Genomic DNA, 21,701 nt, shown 5'->3' on the forward strand with positions numbered 1-21,701 from the left:
TCTTGTGTTGAGAACAGTTTGAAGGGAAGCAAGATTGGAGGTGGCCACTCCAGGAAAAACTAAAGCTTCACCTTGAAGGAGCAATGGCAGTGCTATAAGTAGTCTGGACATACTTGACAGGCTGTCCAGCAGAGATTTCTCATGAACTATATAGACTTGGTGTGAGGTAGAAGAAACTGAAAACATGGAATAAAAGTGGCCTAGGTGGAACGCAAGATAGGGAGGGAAAGAGATTCGATAAAGAAGACTGTTCAACCTTGTAGCAAACAATTCAATAGTAATCATTGAAGAGTAATCTGAATGTATGCTTTGGTCCAAGCAATGTTCTAAAAACGTACTCTTCTGTATCCCACACGAGAGCAGTTATGTAGCCAGATCCTGATCCTCCTGTCTGAATCTCAAGGGCTGGGATCATGGGCATATGTCACCACACCTGATTTCAATGCTGTTTTAATTAAACACATTTAGCAAGATGGTTATATTTTAAAAATTAAAGTAAGATGGCGGTTGTTGTCTTAATAATAAGCTGATCTCTTAACTGTCTTGCTGAAAGGTTTCCAGGAGGTCCTGTCCCTCATTCTGGGAAACATGCCTCCTCTGGTTAGGGAGTGAGTGTGGTTGGCTAGGGTAAGAATAGGTCTTAGGCCACTGAGTCCATTCTAATCTAGATGGACCAGCTCATTCTGAGAATGACGCTCTTCAAAAAAAAAAAAATCCATAGTCTTACTCACAAGTTGTGGATCTTTGTCCCTTTTCACCTTTTGTGTCAGAGACAAGATTCACAATGCAGCTCAGCTGCCTCTGCCCTGAGGCTTCTGACTTTTTGTGCTCCCATCTGTAAAGTCAAAGACAGTAGCTACTGTCAGAGAGGCCTTGTACTGGATGTGCCTGTCTGTGTTCTCAGGTAGAAATGTGTCTTTCCTACTCCAAGCCAGGGGATGCTATTTTGTAAGAACTCTGCAAAATATATTCTGAATGAATACATTTGGGAAATTCCACGTGGTTATTTTGCAGAAGAAACTAATCATCTTATAAATTATTGTGTGTTCTTTTCCATTTAAGTTCATGTGAGAATTTTTTCCTCATATTCTTTTAGCAAGGACACTCAAAGACATTGTGCCAGCAGTGCAAGCTTGCCACCTATAGGTGGACACTTTCATTACAAGGTTTTTCCCTGTATTGGGGGAGGGGGGCAAAAAGCAAACAAACAAAAACACCTACCCAAAAAAACCAAACCAAAACAAAACAAACAAAAAAAACCTAACAATGAAAACAAAACAAAACAAACAAAACCCAAATGGCTCTCTACATATTTGATCTCATTATTCTCCTAAGGACTGTACTAACTGTGATTTTAGACCATTTAACTCTTGTGGTATGAAAATTTTGTAAATAGTTTATTATAGTGTCCTATTAAACCAAAGTATTTGGACTTTATAATACAGTAGTCTATTTGTTGTTTAGAAAGAAACCCATGTTCCTTATCACTCTGTATGGACTTGTATGGACATAACTGCCCTATACACACTTAAATGATGGTGATCAGTAGAGCAATGAACACATGTCCTGCTTTATATCCAAGATTCACCTTATCTTGGCCTGACCTCTTAATATACATCTGCTCCTCTATTGTAAGTTCTTTCAGCTTTAATTATTATCTAACATTTCAAAGACTGTACTACTGGAGTGAGGCAGATGACTCGGCGGTTAAGTGTGTTGGCTGCTTTTTCAGAGGACACTGGTTCAATTCCCAGCACCCACATGGTGGCTCACAACTGTCTGTAACTCTAGTTCCAGGCCTAATACCATCACACAGACATACATTCATGAAAATACCAATGGACATGGAAATAATAAATAAACTACATATTTAAAAAGACCACTACCTATCATGTTCTGGACTAAATACAATATTCTTGACAACTAGTATTTTTTAAGAACAATCAAAATAAGAGAGGAGGCGGGCTAAATTATAAAAATTTGCCCAAGGACAATCTGTCAAGCCTGTTGTGCTTTTACCCATTGTACATCCCAATAAGTGTTGTTTCTTTCCTTTTTGGAGTTATTTATTATATTGTCTATTTATACGTGATTTTGCCTATATGTATGTGTACTACATGTATACTTATTACCCTTAGAAGGCAGAAGAGAGCATTAGATCCCCTGGAATTCAAGTGACACAGATACTTGTGTGCCACAATCTTGTTGGGAATCAAATCTTGGTCCTCTGCAAGAACAACAAACCATTGAGCTATCTCTCCAACATTTTAGTCTCTTTTTTTAATAGTCCCATTGGCAGTGGATTCTAGAATGCTGCTGTTACTACTGATTTAGACATAACTGAGTAGTCCAATCTAGAAGGCTGATGTGAATCAAAGGGGTAAGCTGACCTTATTCATGCTTGAAGACCTCCAATAAGCAAGTGGTTAATTTTTCATTTTATTATTTTTCCTTTTGTTTTGCTAAGGATGTCACTCAGGGTTTTGCATACTCTAACACTGTGCTATGTCCCTAGCCCTAATATTTTATATTATCAATATCCAATGTTTATTGAACACTTGATTATCCATACAGAAAGAAACAAAAGACAAGGTAGCATGTGCTGTGTGTTGGATCTGTAGAGATTACTGAGGTAGGAGACAAATTAATTCAAGGCTAGCCTGGTAAGGCTATAGTTTTTAAAAGCAAAACAAACAAACAACCAAACACACACAAGGAAAAAGAAAACTAAGAAAAAATAGAGTTCCTCATCTCTTCTATGCTTAGAGAGCTACTGGGTAATGGTCTTTATACTCAGGCATCTGTCATTACCTCATTCCCAAGGCTATCTGTTTCCTTCTTCCTCAGAGCCTGCCAGGCCTGCATTCACATGCACATATCTACTGGTCATTTACTTTAAGAGCCTCAGATTCAGCATGTGCTTACAAAATTCATCTGTCCCTGCGTAGTTTCCCATGCCCATGTACAGCTTCAGTGTGACAGATGTTAATAGGACCCCCCACAATCACAGGTGCATCTTCCTCAGCTTCAGGGTTGGACAGACTTGAATTTGAATTCTTACTGTCATTATTAGTTGTAAAACCTTGGCCAAACCACGTAATTTGATTAAATCTTATTTCCACCATCTGCAAAATGGGAAGAATGCCCATTCCTATAGGAGTTCAATGAGGTAATGAGTATATCAGAATATCTTGAAGTAGCAAGTCTGTGAATTTGCATCTTTGATTCCAAGTAAGTGATGTAAATGATCATTACTCTAAAGGTTTCTAATGAGTCTCATTAACACCAGCTCCTACCCACTCAATACTGCTTCTGATTTATTTTCTACTCTGTTCAGACACTGAACCTATCCCATGTTCTAAGGAAAGTGGATTCCCTTCAGCTTCTGGCTACGTTTTATAGTGGATAATGGGAGAGATTAAGGTTAGACTGTTTACTGCCATGGGTTGTCCTCTTATTGTCATGCTTTTGAGTGACCATACTCTTCCTGGCTACAATTATGATGGCTGTCTCTCACAATTCTTGCAATTTAAGGAACTCCTCTTACTGTATCAGACTCAGGGCATGACCTTAGTCTTGTTGCTCCCTGAGTGTTTTATCATCCTTTGGTAAACATATACCTCTGTTTCACTTCTTTTTAAATTAAAAATTATTATGTTCAAATTACATGATGTGTGTGTTTGAGTATGTTTGAATGCCTTAGTGAGCATATATGGTGGTCAGAGGACAACTTTCTAAAGTTGTTTTTTTTTTTTTTTTTTTTTTTTTTTTTCATTTAGCCATGGGATCCAGGCATTGAACTTGGGCCATCAGGCTTTTACAACAAACACTTTTGCTAGCTGAGCCATTTAGCAGGTTCCTTGTCTCCACCTTGCAGAAACCTATCTGTGTATCTTGCTTGAAGTACTTGCTGAAATATAGATGTGGCAAAAGTAAATGCCAATGAATTCTAAACTGTGGCAGGACCAGGTCATAACACATGGGTTAAGAAGAGCTTTGAGTACATTTAAGGAAGGGGGCTATATAAAGGAGTTGGCAATCCAGGGTGTCATAGTGTACACAGGAGGAGAATGCTCGCTTTTCACCCATGATGCTTCTATACCTCTTAGGAATCAGGACAATTTCTCTAACCCTGAAGATTTGTACAATAACTTTGGTTTTAAATTAAGGCTTTCCATTACCTCACAGTGGGGGTGGATGCCTTTAATCCTAGGATTTGGGAGGCTGAGGCAGGCAGATCTCCATGAGTTGGAGGCCAGCCTGGTCTACAGAATTCCAGGGCAGCCAGGACTACACAGAGAAACCTTGCCTTGAAAAAACAAAACAAAACAAAACAAAACAAAAGGACTCCAGTCACTGTTTAGACTGTTGAGCTAGCTGATGAATTCTTTGCAAAAGAGACACTGAAATATTTTATTCTGAGAAACTGACAGTACAACTTTGAGAGTTTTTTGGCTGTACCTCTTCTAATGACTGCTAAGAAAGTTGATGATAAATTTTTTTCAGAGAGGACCTTAATTTTATAGCAGTGGCTGGACCAAAATTCTTTATGCAGACCCAACAACCTGAATAACCTGAAACTCACAGTGCTGGCATTAAAGGAATGTGCCAGTACTTCCATGCCTGGTAATGATATAAGTTTTTTACTTGGTAGGAGTCTATGATGGATTTATGTTTCCATAAGGCTTAGAGTACAGCAATTACAAAATAATTAAATTTATTATTTATAATTGCTTTATTACTTTTCCTCCTCATCTATAAAATATATAGATTATCCATATTTTAAAATTTCCCTTTTAAGCACTTAACTCTAAATCCAATCCTGAGAGACATAGGATCTCGTTATGAAATATGGGGACTTAGGTAGAACAACTTGGTTCAGGATTGCTGGAGATGTGAGAAAGTTGGTCAGTGCTCAAACATGTGGAGTTCATCACAGATACTACCATCCCACAGTGGTCACTTTTCGCATTACACATATGTTTGGAAGAGTGCTTCTTAACTGCAGCGTGTTTCACACTCCATTTTCTTTCTTCTGGCTTTAAGTACTTTCATCACCCTTTGTGGTAGAAGCAGAACCTGCCATGGGCTGTATGAAGCAATAGCAGGAGCCACAGGCAGTACACACATTTCCACTTTCTAAACCCAGACAAAATTTTTCTCCCTTTCTGCTCCCCTGGCTCTCACCTCTGATTTTCAGGACTAGGAAATGCATTATAAAGTCTATTCCAATGGGTTCCTGGATTAAAAGTGAAGGCCTAACAAAGTTGTGATAATCTCAAGAGGACTGTGAGACCCTACCCCAAGTAAATTCTTTCCTTTTTGTTTTTCATGTTATGATCTGATGAGCCTTGCCTAGGCTCAATTAAAAACAATGGCACCATCTTCAAAGGGGAACACCAAGCCCTGAGAATAGGCTAATTCTGCTCCAGGTTCCCGCTGTCTATCTGCCTTGGCAAGCTGCAACAGAAGTCAACAGGTGCATGTCCAAATATAAATGAACAGGCTTAATGAGAAAACATTGCTGTCTGAAGGGTTTTAGAAGACTTTACTTTGTGGTTTGGGCAGTGATTATGCATTTCTTTGCCAGCATACAGAGAAACTTGACTCGTGTCTCTCAGGAGTTAGAGATTCTTATCTCTGCTGTTGTTGCATATGACCTATCTACCTCATCTCCTTTTCACCAAAAAGAAAATCTCAAAAACAAACAATGAGAAAAGTGGGGAGCTGAGGAAACAAAGGAAGAAGAGTGGCAAGGCAGTGTTGAATGACTCTATATTTCATTCCCTTCTGAAAAATACATTTGTATATGTCCAAAGCAGAAGTGTCTTCATGTTTGGGCAGAGTGGGAGAACAGGTACTGTGCAAGAAAATTTATCTTAATTACACACAAACCATTGGTGTTATCTGTGTTACAACAGCATAGATTGCTACCAACAGCATATTGCTATGCTCTTCTCAAGTATGAGACATCAAGGAATCCTAAGAAACAATCACCACAGATTGTGATATTTTGTCTTTCTGCACTTTCCCTCTCTTACACACTCACTCACCAGAGGCAGGTTGTATGATCCTACAGAAAAACTTTAACTCCAGACAAAATCCATTTTTTTTTTTTACAAAGAAGATTCTGTTGTTTCCAACCTGTAGTAAACTTGTCAGTGGGATGGGTAACATACCACTGTTACCGAGAGTCTCGGGATTCAGTTCAGAATGTGTTTTCAGATTTGTCAATATCCTCAGCAAGTGATTCATGTGAGACTAGTTAGAGACACTAGTTAGAATAACTAGTCTTCACTTTTCATTTTAGTAAGCCATTCTAAATGCTTCACAGTTTCAAATAACCACCAAAAGAAACAAATATGACAATCTCCCCAATTGAGAGGCAGAAGCTTTGTTTGATATACAAAAAAGAAACATATGAGCTTAGTTTACATATGATAGTAATTAGACAATTCTGAACCAAATAAAAATCTCGATATAACTGTCTATGACAAAGGTAAACACTCACATTAGCAGTAGGTCAGTGTTGAGCCCTCCATTCTTGTCCCGAGACCAAAACCTCTTGATACTCAGCCCTTAAATATTGAGTTGGGCCAGAAGAGGTGCAGGAACTCCTACTCCAAGTAGCTTCTGTCCAAAGGCTCAAAGAAGGTTGGTTCCTGACTCTTAAAAGGAGTTTTCTAAGGTGCCTGAGCCTCCTACGGGGGTACGCTCCTGTGATATAGCCCAAGGGAATACACACCCTGCTTTAGTCTGATGCCAGTTTCAGATGGGGTTATGACAGCTGACCACTGTCCTTCAAGCATCCCTGGTAGCCTGGGTAACTCCAGTGTGTTCCCAAACACTTAGCCAGGATCCCATCAGCCTGCTGAGTTCTTGGTGGAGCAGGAGGTGCTCATGTGCTATCTCCTCTGGGACCACAGGGAGGCAAAACATTGAGATATAGCCGCAGAAATGGAGACAAGAGCATGTATAAACACTGAGTGGGGAAAGAGTTTGTTTCTCAGCCCTTGCTGTGGTATGGCAGAGCTCAGCCCTTGATCACCTTGGTAGTCATGCTCTTGGGAAGCAGGCAAAAGGCTCCTAATGAGCTCTTAAATTAGACAAGAAAGGGGCCCAGCTAACCTCCACACGCTGTTGGCCTCAGAAACAGAGGAAAACTACAACTTAGTGTTAACCTTAATAGCTTATGAATGCCAGAAAATGATGTAAACTGAAGAATGAGTCTACCTGGCAAATCTGCAGTGCCCCCAACCAGCTAATTGGCTCCACAAACATGAAGAGAAACAACTTTCTGCACTAGAAAAGAAACAAATCGCTGATCCTAGGTGAAGGGGCAAGAGTAGCATCAGTTATGAATGTCTAATTAAGATGATATGAAAAGTGCAAGATGAGGAGTGCGATTTATGCTCAGAGAAGAAAATGATTTTTATACCACTGAACAAACACGGTCCACCTTGGGAAGGCAGTTCTTACTCCAGTGAAGCTGCCATTGAGGAAAACATGTTTCCTTTTTTTTTTAATCATTGCATTTTTTAGTAAATTATTCAGATTACATCTAGATTGTTTTCCCTCACTTGTTTCTTCCTGTTCTCCTTCCCTCCCTCTTTCACCCTATTCCCCTTCCTTAAGCCTGTGACAGAAGGGGACCTCCTTCCCCACCATATAATCACAGCCTATCAAGTCTCATCTAGGTAGCTGTTTACCCTTCCTCTGAGTGCCACCAGGCCTTCCCTTTATGGGGAGAAAGGATAGCAGGGTACCCAGAAGAGACTTGATACCCTATGAATATATACAGGGGGAGGAGGTCCCCCTCAGTCACAGACATAGGGGAGGGGAGTAGGGGGAAAGCGGGAGGGAGGGAGGAATGGGAGGATACAAGGGATGGGCTAACAATTGAGATGTAAAATGAATAAATTAACAAAAAATAAATAAAGAAAACCAAACAAAAAATGAAAAAAAAAAAAAAAAAAAAAAAAAAGAAAGGGAAGTTGTCAAATAGGGGACACCAGAGTCCATGTCAGAGTCAGTCCCCGCTCTCTACACATCTGTGTAGAATGCACTGTCCATTCAAAGTTCTCCTTCAGAAATAATTTCAAAATCAATTACTAAGAAATCTTAGTCTCATTTTACTTTTAATGCAAGCTATTCCCTGCCCCACTCCCTCTTGGTTTTTTGAGATGGGGGAGGTGTTTCTTTGTGTAGCATTTTCTGTCATGAACTCACTTTCTAGGCTGGGCTGGCTTTGACCTTGCAGAGATCTGCCTGCCTCTGCCTCCTTGAGTGCTGGGATTACAGGCATGTATCACTATGCCCAGCTTTGTGTTTGTTTTTATCTTGGGTTGACAGATGTCATACATTCTAAAAATCAGATTCTCCCTTGAAGAGTAAATATTTGCTACCATTGGAGAGAAATATATTTGAGGTTCAGAGGAGACTTTAGAAAGGTGATTTCAAAAACGTGTTGAGAATAGTTGCCCTATGGAAAGGAGCAGTGGGGACAATTGCTGTGAAGAAAAGAAAGGCTATGAAAACAGTAGCTATTTTGTTTTCTAAAAGTGAGATTGCTTTGTAATCAGCTAAATTCACTAAAGTTGTTTTTAAGTAAAGAACTATTGCTGAAATATATATAATTTCCTCTAAGACACAGAGGAAAGACATATTAGCTTTCAGCTTTTTCATTTTTATGGGAATATTTCATATTCCTTGATATGACTGAAATGAATTACTATCGAAAAAGATTTCTCTGCATGTAGATGTTTTTCATATTTTCCATAGTCTATTCCAGTCTTTGATATCTACATTTTAAGAATTTAAAATCTATATTTATTTTTACATGTATGTGTGTGTGTGTGTGTGTTTGTGTGTGTGTGTCTACCATTTGCCTATGGAGGCCAGGAAAGGGTGTTGTTACTGGAATTATAAGTAGTTGTAAGCCATTCTTTCATTTCTATCAATAAGCTCTTTATTTTTCACACAGACTCTTGCTACATATGTTAGTCTGGCCTCAAACTTGTAATTCCCTTGCATTTGCCTTCCGAGTGCCAGGATTGTAGGTGAACATAATTATACCATTTTCCATTCCTCTTCCTTCCACAACTCCCTTCATGTTCCCCTGAACTCATGCCCTTCAAAATTCATAATCTTTTTTCTTTAATTGTGTCATTACACACATATATAAACATTTAAATATATGAATACATCTGCTAAGTCTGTTTTGTGTTGCTTGTATGTATATGATCTCAGGCCTGACCACTTGGCAGTCAGGTAGCTAATCTCTAAGGACGACTGATTCTCTCTCTCTCAGCATTCCTTAGTTGCTTGCAATTCTTTGTCTGGAGATGGAAGCCTATGAGATTTCCTCATTCCATGGTAACATGTTAATTGGTATCATTTTTGCTCAGGTCTTATTTGGGCAGCCATAATGCTGGATATCAAAGGTGTTGAAATAACTTCCTAGATGATAACACCTGTCTATCTGGGAGTGACAATGTTAGGGACAAATGAAGATAGATGATAGGTTCTTAAGGAATAAAGAGAAGTCTGAATAATATGAGAGCCTATGAATTCTACTTTGAAGATTTTTCTCAGACAAATATTTTTAAATACAATTTATTATTATTGTATTTCTTTTTTGACATATACAGTTATATTATTACACATACATAAAATAAACTACATACAGCAGAAAGAACAATCAGGAATTATATAAATGTTACATTCATAGTGATTTGGCTATTTACATTTGGAAAACTTGAAGTAAACATCCTTCTTATCTTGTTGAGTCTAAAATTCTGAATGAAAATCAATATCTATCCTATCTCATGTCTATTAACTTAAAACTTCCATCTAGATATAAAAACATCTTAACCCCTAACCAACTAAGCTTAGTTGTAAGACTAAACTATCTGCTCTTCAACCCCATCAAAGACTTGAGAATCTCAGACAAATATTAATCATAGTAATATAATCACTGTTTCATCTCTACATAATTCTTCTCATTCTCCATCTCCACTGTATCAATGTTATCCTATCTCTAAGAGTCACTTAAACATTTCTAGAATGACTGGAAAAATTTCAAAGTCCTGAAGTTTTCCAAAGTGCTGATTTAGGAAGTTGTATTTCTTGGTGAACATTTACAGAACTTTTCCACAGATATCCTACTCATGTGGTGAACCAGTCAGTGTAGATGAAAAGGCTGTACAAAGCTCTGTACCCCATTATGAAATCACCAGTTCAGCACAGACATACACACTCACACATGCAAACACACAGACACACACACACACATACACACACACACACACACACACACACACACACACACACACACACACACACGGGGCAGGGGGCAAGACAAGTCTGAAGACTTTGGATCTCAGGATATGTGGATAGAGGCTGGAAGGACAGGTATCAGTAGGTAGTTTCATGGAAGTAAATAATATCCATGTAATCTTTAGAGATGCTACTGTGGTAAAGGCAGCTATTTGGGCCTCAAGCGTGGATAGCTAGTAAGCTAGTAAGCTTAGTGTTTCATTTAAGAAGAGTCGGTTTCCACATGTTGAGTCCTAGGCGGCTACTCTTTAAGGTTAGGTTATTGGAATGGACACTTTGGGGAAATATTTTGAACATACCCTTGTTATATGTTTGTTGCATGTTTTTAGGAAATTTACTTAGCTTCTCTGGGAATTTGAGTGCAGAAGGGGAGGAGTGTCAATCTCATAGTTGACAGGACTCAGAATTGTAATAGCTCATGTGAGCAGTTGCTTTGAACACCCAAGAAAAATGATAATATCTTGCCATACAACTCAAAAGCATGAGTCACAGGATGGAGCCACACAGGGAGTAAGATGCACTGATGTGGTCCTACTTACAGACTTGTCTGATTCTAAGTCTTGTGTCCTTTCTGATCCCCATGGGTGTCATATATGTTATTGTCTCCTAAGGAAGATTCCTTAAAGGTAGAGACATTGGGCAGGAGGAGAATAGGGGAGAAGGCAGATTGAGTAATGGTCTATGGAAGGCATTGTTGTCTTATGAGGACATGATGGCAGAGGAAAGATGTGTTTTCAAGCCCATGTCCTTAATGCCTACCAAGGTCAACCCCACAACAATTTGCAGTGGAAAATTACACCGAGCAAATTCTGCAGTCTGATCCTAATTAGGAACTAGCTTCTTTCATTAGGTAATTTTTTCTTTATTCCTTCAGTATGGGAGGGATCATAATGGATCATAATTTGTTAATGAAATCATATTAATACATGCTGTCTTAAAATTTGTGAATTTCAAGAGAAATAACCTTTTATTGCTAACTTCTTATTCCTTCCAAATCTTTAGTGACTTAAACATATTCTATTGGTTTTATGATAAAGGCTTGAGGAATGAGACCATTTACTTTTCTAGAGCCTTCTTTTATATTTGTGTAAACTTTGTGGTTTCCATTCAGTGATTACTGGAATTGTTCATTCATTTACGAACAGATACTGAATGGCAATCTCTAAAGTTTGGGTTGCAGCCACATAGAAGCTTAAAACCAAATAAAATCAAGGCAGATGGGCATGCAGACTGGTAGGATAACAGGGGTAAAAACATTTCAGAGAGCACAGGGTTGTAACCTAGGTCTGATGCCATGCCTGGGGTAAATTTTGTACTTTTGGCTCATGTGTCACATGGAATTTTTAAGTGTGAAAGAGTGAGTCTTGCAGGAGTTCTAGAAATACACCACACCTCCTCATCTCTTTCAGAAACACACTTTTCATTTAGTCTACCACAGCTGCTTGGATTCGGGGTCTTGGCTCTTAAGTTGGATGTGGTTGAAATGACGTGGCTGCCCATTGCAACAGCATAGTGGGAAAGTCTACTAAAGGGCAACTGAGATTTCCATGTGCCAGGCCTTGGAGTAAAAGATGAAGAGGACATGACACCTATCCTAGATGGAGGTCACTCCCCTGGGCTGGACCAGAGGAAGACCCACAACCACTTTCATCTTCATGTGTAGGAGTAGCCATGGGTCAACAGACAGAGAATGAGTAGTTAGGCAGCCCAAGGTTAAGATCTGACTGACAACTGAGTATAAGAGAGAGATCCACAGCCAAGGAGGGATCACAGTCTTTCTCTGTGTGGAAACCAGCATACCTGGGCTGGGAAGCATTGTAGCATGAAGAATCAGGGACACTGAGATAAATATGAAGCATCAGAGCTGAGGCAGAAGTTATGGGCTCTAAAGCCTGGAGGCTTTTGAGGGCCTGTGATACCACAAGACAGAAGGAAGAGCTCCATTAGTTTCCTGTGGCTTCCATCAAGCACATAAAGCAAACGATGACAGAACTACTGAAAATTATTGTTTCTAAGTTTTGAAGTAGTTAGAAGCCTGGATATCAAGGACCTGAGTAGGGAACTATGCTTTCTTTCCCATGGAGGGAGAAACTCCCCGCCCCTTTTCCAGTTTTATGTGACAACATGTGTTTCCTGACTTTTGGTCTCAACACAGTTCTAGGCTTAGGCTCCTTGTTCACATGGTAACATCTTTGTGTCTCTATACAATACTCCTTGTAAGTGTATTCATGTCTTTTGCAAGGAGAATACTTGCCTTGTGGGGCCAGGGCTCACTCAAATGACTTAATTTTGTACATCTAATCAGTTGTGTTAAAAATACTACTTCTTTATGGGGTTTGAGAGAGATCTCAGTGATTAAGAGCACTTGCTGCTCTTGCAGACGATCAGGGTTTGGTTTTCAGCATCCTCATAACACCCCACAACCATAGGTAACACGAATTCCTGGGTATCTGACTCCCTCTTCTGAATCCTGGTGCCTGCCTGCTTCCACAGGCACCAGAAACACATGAATGAATCTTAAGTTGTGGTGAAATTTGCAGAGAAATATTCATACACATAAAATAAAATAGTATTTTTAAAAAGTAAAAAAAATGTTTTTGTGTATGCATTTTTGCACCTTTTTATTTTATCCTCATTTGAAGCTACTGTACTAGAAAATTACTGTGTAAGCATGTTAACAAACAAACAAAAACAATCAAACATAGTATTAAACATTAAGTCTCTCCCTCCAGTCTCCTAATGTCACTGCTCATAAAACTTTTGTATAGCTTTCCAGAATTATACTATAGAGAGCATTGGGTTCTTTAGACAATACATATTTAGCAGAGAACATGTTGTTAAAGCAATTGAAGCCTGGGGTGGAGGCTGTAAAAATATTCCCCCACAGGGTCTGTTAGATATTGGGAACAGACATTTACTGCTGAACTCATTGCCTGCAAAATACCTTTAATTTCCTAGATTCTGCCTCTACTTTGCTCTCATTCCTATCAGCTTTCCTGCCTCAGGAAGACATTTATCTGCCTAATGACAGGCAGGAAGGATATTCCATAACCTCACTTTGTTCTGTTGACCTTTACTGGAGAGCCCTCAAATGATCCTTTTAAAAGAAGATGGGACAATGAAAATAATGTGTGCTTGAGAAAGCTTTAGTTCTCTGTCCTTTTGTATGCTTTAATGCCAAACTTTATTGTTATGAAGTTGGCATATATTCCAGAGATCTTTTTCAAGTGCTTCTTATGTGCATGGTGAGTTAGATCACTGAGGTCCTGAAAAAGCCTCGTGCTGTGGAGGCTGAGGCGAGGACACAGCATTTGCCTGAAAAGAAGGGCACTTAGATCTTCCATGGCTGGCCTTCGCTGTCTTTTCCGAAGTATCTACATAACTGAATTTTAGTTGAAAACTGCACTTAGTACATTATTCTCTTGCTGCACTAAGATCTATCTATCTATCTATCTATCTATCTATCTATCTATCTATCATCATCATCATCATTTATCTATTATCTATCTACCAATCATTTATCATCTCTTTGTATTTATATATACACACTGAGGAAGATACAGGTTGCTTCTAAGATTCAAATACTGAGGGAATTTTATAAGTTAATTTTATTGAATAAATCTTAATTGTAGTGAAATGTTTTCTGAGATGTTTGGGCAAGTGTCACATCTCTTGAATAGAGGTACCATATCACTCTCATCTGAGTATGGGCAGCTTATTAGATTTGTATGTCTAATTAAAGCAAACTTTTTCTTATTTAGCACTTTTATGTTCAGTGACAGTTGTGGTGATATTGGAAGTAGCTTGCTTATATGTCAAAGATAAAACAGGGATTTTCTTTTCCTATCATCATGAGATTGGAAATAGAAAACATAAAGAAATATGGCTAGTATGAGTAATCAATTCTGCTCTCCCCAATTTATTTTACCAAATCTACTATAAGAAAAGAACAAGTTATAATGTCAGCTTTTAAAGTCTGTAAGTCAAAAATAGAGAGCCTTTTAAAACCTCTGTCACACCACAAAGCATGCACGCATGCTAGTTAATTCATGATGACATTTTATCCAGTCCTGTTTTGCCAAGAGTGATAACATGGACTATTTTCATTTCTTCAGAGGTTTTACAAAGAATACCAGAAAGCCTGGTAGTTCCACGGTGGGTCTTTGGGCAGAGCCTACTACATCTGGGTGGTGAAGAAGGGTAATGGGTGTGGGTTTAGGTGGGAGTTGCTCTGCTTCTCTATTCTAGAGAACCGTCCTGGGAGGAAATCTCCCAATGAGCTATGAAAGGAGCAGCATGTTTTGCAGTCAAACCAAGTGGAGAGTTGCAGTCATGGAAGCATGCTAACTAGCTTCACTAATGTACTCAGGGCAAACTAATGAGAAGCTGCTGCTTTGTTTTATAATTACATCAGTTATAGAGATTCATTTCTGTAGTGAAATCCACAGTTTTATCTTGATGGATTATTGTGTTCAAAATAGGGCCTGGGTGCATAGCTCAGTGGTACAATGAATGTTTATTTAGCATCCCCCCTGTAGCAAAATAAAAAACAACAAAAACACACTTTACTAGTCTAGACAATCCTTACATTTCTTATGTCTTTTTTTTTTCTTCTTGGGATTGAATTTATAGCTAAGCATACTTTCTACTACTCAACTATTCTCCAGTCTCAGCAATGTAATTTTTTGTGAAATTTAAAAGTTTATATAGGGGTTAGGAAAAAATGTTGGGGTGATTATTTGTAGTGACACATAAAAACCAACTTAAAAATGAATAAACTGTGATAAACTTAAGCTGTGCGTCAACATAAATAGGACATGTTAATAAAAAGTTTAGAATCATGCAAGACATTGTGTTTAGTTATCTATGGCAGCGAAATAAAATACCCTCAGACACACCAGCATAATATAATACACATTAGTTATCTTGTAATTTCTGTTGTTCAGGGATCCATCCAGTTGGAACATAGTTGGGTTATTTTGGTTCAGAATCATTGATAACCCTAGGATCTGATAACCTGATCTTCTCATGATCCTGATAATATACTACTTCCAAGTTATGTTGATGGCTGTTGGTAGACCTCATTAGGTCTACTTCCATAGGGTTAGTTTTTGACCAATCATGGCATAGCTGTCGACTTGCCCATAAAGTGCTCAGTCTAAGAGTGAATAAAGGACAGTACCAAATATGGAAATTATGGCCATTTAGTAATCTGATTTTTGATGTGACAGCATATTACACAGTCTGTCCACTGGATATGATCTGTAAGTCCAGCTGAGACTGAAAGAAAGGAAATTGTCCAAGTGTGAAGACATGTATATTAGCAGACAACATACAAGTTGCCTACCTATTTTTCTCTTCTTTCTCCTTCCTCTTTCCCCACCTCTTCTTTTGATTCGTACATCTTAGTATACAAATTAATGGTTGTCATTGTTACGTTTTAAAATTTCAGAAGATGTGTTTCAATTGTACTTGTCTTCTCTTTTAGCACCTCTCATTGCCTCTCTTCCCAATCCTAGTTGCCTTCTTTTTCCCTTTTATTTTAATAAAATCTAGATTCTGTATTTAAGAGAAATGTTGTTTATGTGAACAACATAACATATGTTATGTGAACAACATATGTCTTTCTTATTTTGGATAATTTGATCTCCATTTCATTCCATTTTCCTTATAAATAACATAGTTTCATTCTTTATGATTGAATGTGCTCAACTGAGTGGTTTATATGTGAAAATTGTATAAACTATGACATAAAATTATATAGTAAGCTCATTAACAATATGAATATACACATAAAAGTTAATACTTCAGGCTGAGGATTAACTACTGGAATGGAAGGAGAGGGGAGAATTGAGATGAGTGATACTGCTACTATAGAAAATGTTTCAATTTATTTCTGAAGCAGTACAGAAATGCACTTTGATAGGTTTGAGATGGTTCATTTTAAAAAAGAAATTAGCAAAATTCAAATAACTAAAATCCTCTCATCTATTTCCTGTCAGCTACAAAAGCGAGGCCCAAGTGTTAAGGTGCCAAAAGGTGGGACAGAAGCTATGATTCCTCAGTTTTTTTGTTTTGCTTGAATTAACAATGTATTTGTAGCTCAGATGTTGTAAAGAAATTATTGAGTCACCAATACTGTTTTTGTTTGGTTTGGTTTGGTTTGGTGTTTTAAGACAGGGTTTCTGTGTAACCCTGGCTCTCTTGAAGCTCATTCTGTAGACTAGGCTGGCCTTGAACTCATGGAGATCTACCTTCCCCTACCTTCCCAGGGCTAGGATTGAAGGCCTGTGCCATCACTGCCCAGTGAGTCACCAGTAACTTCTAAACATATGTCTAGGACACTGATTTCCCACATCCTCTCATAACCTGATCTGACCTAGTTTAGGGCTATGAGTCACATCAGGAAAATAATTAATGGAGTATGCTTCAATAGTAAGTAGTCATTTAAATGCACTTGGGTGCCCACTATTTGGTCGTTGCCCCTTGGCAAGATGGCCTAGTGGGCACACAATGAAAGGGGATGCAGACTATTTTAATGAGACATAATAGGCTGTTTCCAGACATCTAAGGGAGGGGAATTGGCAGGAGAGGGAGGGTGGCAATGGGAAGATAATTGGGGGGGGGGGATAACAATCAGGAGGTAATGTAAATAAATCACAATAAATAAAATATACATTTAAAAAGTCTGGGCGGAGGAGAGGCTTGCTGCAGAGAATGATGCACCAAGCGAGGACCATGCATGACAAGGACCTAGACACTCTGTTCAGTCGCAGTACATAGGCAGCAGTCTCCTCATGGGTCCCACAATATGGGGAGTAGAGACTACTTATGACATGGCCTCTGGGCTCCCAATGTGGATCACTTTCTCCTGGCTGGGTGGCCTGGTCAGGCCACAGAGGAAGAGGATACAGGTGGTACAGATGAGACTTGATGAGCTGAGATCAGATATTAGGGGAGGAGGGCCCCCCTTTCTGGGCTGGGGGAGAAAGGGAGAGGGTAGGAGGGAAGGAGGATGGGTCAGAAGGTAATAGGGGAGGAGGTTACAATCGGGATGGAAAGAATTAAAACTGCAGAACAAGCAGGTAACTTATATTTCTAATCCTACTATATGGGAATAGCTCTGAGACTGGATGAGACACGAATGTGTATGCATAAACAATGCTTCTTACTGGTTACAGAATCCCTGTGATTTAGGATTAGATGCCATTTTTCATATGGCATGAATGAAGATTTACAGATGTCTTTCTTCTGCTCACGCAAAGAGCAAAGAATTAGCCTTAATTGTTATGTGCATCCTGCACACTCATACACTTATAATTTTAGGAGTGTATAACACATGTGAGAAATTATATGTTTTCAGAAGAAAAGAACCTGACTTTGAAGCTGGATCAGACCTGACTGGATTCATTCCTGTCAGCATGTCGTAAGATGACATCCTGCACCCTTCATTTTCCAGCCCCAAGTGCTTCAGTTGCTGTTCTCCTTCGGAACAGGACAGCTCCCAAGAGAGTTTCGAAGAAAGCGTTGGATCCCAACTGGTCCAGCATTTCAGACTGTTACACACAGGACTTTTATTAAGCCTGGAATTGCTCAACATTTAGAAACTGGACCACAAATGCTATTTCTAGCTTATTTAACCATTTCCACAATTTTATTTGGGAACCTACAAGGGTATTATTGGTCCAAAGTCAGCCGGAAGAAACCATAAGAGATGCCCACTTCACTTAAGGTGGGTGGGGTAAGTTTTTGGTTGCTTTCTTGGGCTATAGATGTTTATTTTTATTGGAAGTTGGTTATAAGTTACTATTGGTCTTATCCAGAGAGAAGACGAGACTGGACTCAGGGATGTCTCTCTTTTCCTTTATCTTTCTTTCTTAGGGTTGGAGATAGGGGCAGTAAAGAAAGAAGAGGGAACATATAAATATATAGGGATGATAGGACAAAAAGGAGATTATTGAATTGACTCCTCAACTTAAGCCCTTAACTGTGCTCACAAGGTTATTTTTAATTCATTGGTATAGAACTTTATATATTGATGCAAAATTAGTTTAATTTTGATATTGGTATAGAATTTAAATTTAAGATTATTCTTCACACACATTATATAAATTTCTACCCTATTGTACCCATACCACTCAAGTAGCATACAAGGTTTACCTCCAATACCTTGAAAGCGCTGTTGCAGGCTGTTTAGGATAAGTAAATTAGACAAGTTACTTGTGACATGATCATGGCCATGTCAATTACTAGTCTATTTATATCACAAGAATATACATCCTAGGTGTAACAGGTATGATTCTATAGAAAGATAAGGTAAAAAAGTTAGATAAGGTCATCAAAATATAAAAAGCCCTACAGAATATAGCAATTAACGATGTTTTTATCTTAAAGATTTATTGACAATAAGACAGGTTAACTCCTGGCAATATCCAGCCTACCTCAAAGAAGATGATGAATATCAAAGAACCTCCTTATGGAGATGGCTTCAAATGTGGCAAACAAAGCACTGGGCAAAATGTTCTTTTTGATCACTGACAGAATTCTGTCTAAAAATAGACAAGCTTGGATGCAGGTAGAGTCAGCAGCCAAACTCTGCCAAGACAGGGTAAGCAAGTCCTCAATAGTTCCTGCCTTATAAATATGTCTGTCAGATACATTGGGCCAGAAGGCTGAAGATGATGCTCCAACTTCATAGAGAGTTGTGGGTGACTGTTCAGGCAGCAAACTGTCTCTGTCATTTTTTTTTTTTTTTTCAATTTGGAAGCTGCTAAACTGAACTTCCTGTTTACTCATGTAATTAATTTTATTCCTTCTCAAGTCTCTTATAGGGTTGAAGATAAAATAGGTTAGTTTCACAATTAAGCTTAGTTGTTTAGTGGTTAAGATGTTTTTAGGTCTAGATAGATGTTTTAAGTTGATAGAGATGTGATATGATAGATATTAATTTACATTCAGAATGTTAGACTCATCAAGATAGGAAAATGTTTTCTTCAAGGTTACCAAATACAAATAGCCAAAACATCATGAATATAACATTTATATAATTCCTGATTGTTTCATGGCTCTTCTTGCTTTATGTAATTTATTTTATACATGTATAGTAATATAAAGGTATATGTAAAAAGAAATAAAAATATTAATTAAAATGGAAATTAGTCATTTAAATAACACTGCAGATAACACCTTTGAGCCCCAGTATTTTAGGTTATTGAAGTATTTCTAATACTGGTGAAATGATCTAGAAAAGCTGAATGTTTGGAAATGTTTATTTTGTTTGTGTGAGTTGCTGATGCATATTTTATTGCATTTACCTTATTTTTGTTGTTCTTTATAATTATTATTCTTTGTTTTTTGTTCTTTGACAGTTTCATACAAGTATATGATGAATTACAGCCCTTTACAGTTTCTGCTACCACATTTGAATGTCATCTATTTTACTTGTAATTTATCATTTTTGACCCAAAGTATCTGACTTTTAAAATAACATAAAATGTACATAACTATCCCATCTTAAACCTTTTTGGTATGGAGTTCAGTAGTGTTAAGTGCACTTACATTCCTGCAACCATTAGCAATATGCATCCCCACAACTCTTCATATTGCAGAGCTGAAATTCTGTCCTGTAGAATGCAGCTCCACATTCTTCCTCCTGTTTTTATAAACCTGGCTGCTTTAAGTACTCAGTATCAATGAAACTGTGGCATATTGTAGTTGGTACTGGCTTATTTCATTTGTAGTAATATATTCACAGTTCATGTTGTTGAATATGCCAATAACATTTCATTGTCTGCAGTGTGAATGATGTCGCTATAAACATGGGTATACAAATACTTTTTCTTTCTTTGTTTCTTTCTTTGGGGGCACATATCCAGAAGTAGAACTATGAGTTCATATAGTAATTCTACTTTTCATTTTTTAAACTTCCACATTATTTCCCAGAGTGGCTATGCTATAATACACTCTCATCAATAGTGCAGAAGAGCTTGTATTTTTCTACATCTTTGTAATTACTTAATTTCTAGATTTCTTTAAAACTGTATCCATTTTAGGGATGGAAAGATTGCTCAGGAGTGAAAAGGTCATACCTCTCTTAGAAAGGACTGGAGTTTGGATCAGCATCCACATTGGGCATGGCATAACTGTAACTCTAGCTTCAGAGGATCCTGTGCCGTCTGTGGGACTCCACAGCCACCTGCACTCACATGAGTGAATGCACACACACACACACACACACATGCACATGCACATGCACACACACATATACATACATGCACACACACACATACACACACATGCATGCACACATACACGCACACACGTTTAAAAATAAATCTATTGAAACAATAAAATAAAATGATAGACATCTTGCCTCTTAATGGGCATACAATTTTATCATATTGTGGGTTTGATTTGCAGATTCCGAATGAGTAGAGGTCTTAAACATCTTTTCATGTGCTGTATAGTTTCTAATCCTCCTTCACTTCCTTTTTCCTTCTTTTTTTTCCCTTTCTTCCTTGATTCGTTCCTTCCTTCCTTGAGACAGGGTCTTCCTATGTTATCTTTAACTTACTATGTAGCCTCAGTGGACTTGAATTTAGAACCCTCCTCTATTAGCCTACTGAGTGCTGAGGATATATGTTTTGTGTCAAAACATTGGCTTATTTTCTTTGGGGGAAATGTTTGTCAGATACTTTGTCCATTTAAAAAATCAGGCTGTTGATAGTGTGATAGTGTCTTTGTTTTCAAATCAATAACTCAAGTTCAATGCAAGACATTTGATTTTAATTACAGTTGCCACTTCTCTGTTTATCAGGTGGAACAGATCTCATTTTCCTGTCTGCTGAACTCATAAAACATGTAATTACAGCTTGATGTACTTTACATTTTCCTTTTTATTTTATCACCTCATCATTGTTATGTCATGTTTATCTGACTTTAATAAAACATTTTTGTCATGAAGAATTTCCCTAGTTTTTAAATTATCACCTTTACTCGGACCATCTTTCTGATTCTCTTCTGAGATATTCTCCAATATCTTAATACATGTATTTCCATTCTGATTGCTGATTCATGGGTTTATTGGAATGCACATGCAAATTCCATTTCTGTAAACAGTTAGTCATCCTAAACATGTGTAGATTGCCCTTGGATTTCCTCAGTAAAAGCTGATTCAAATCAACTTACTTAAATTCAGTCTGAATGACCTCAGACTCTGTCTTTAACCATTCAATATTTATGCAATGCATCCTCATGAGCATTTCAAATTTATTGTTTGGAGATGAGATCAAGCCTCCAAAAATAATTAGCACAGTAGGCATAGATAAAAAAATGACAAAGCTGAAACAGAAGATGCAGATGTG

Source organism: Acomys russatus, chromosome 21 (assembly GCF_903995435.1).
Source record: "Acomys russatus chromosome 21, mAcoRus1.1, whole genome shotgun sequence".
In the NCBI taxonomy this organism is placed as follows: Eukaryota; Metazoa; Chordata; class Mammalia; order Rodentia; family Muridae; genus Acomys; species Acomys russatus.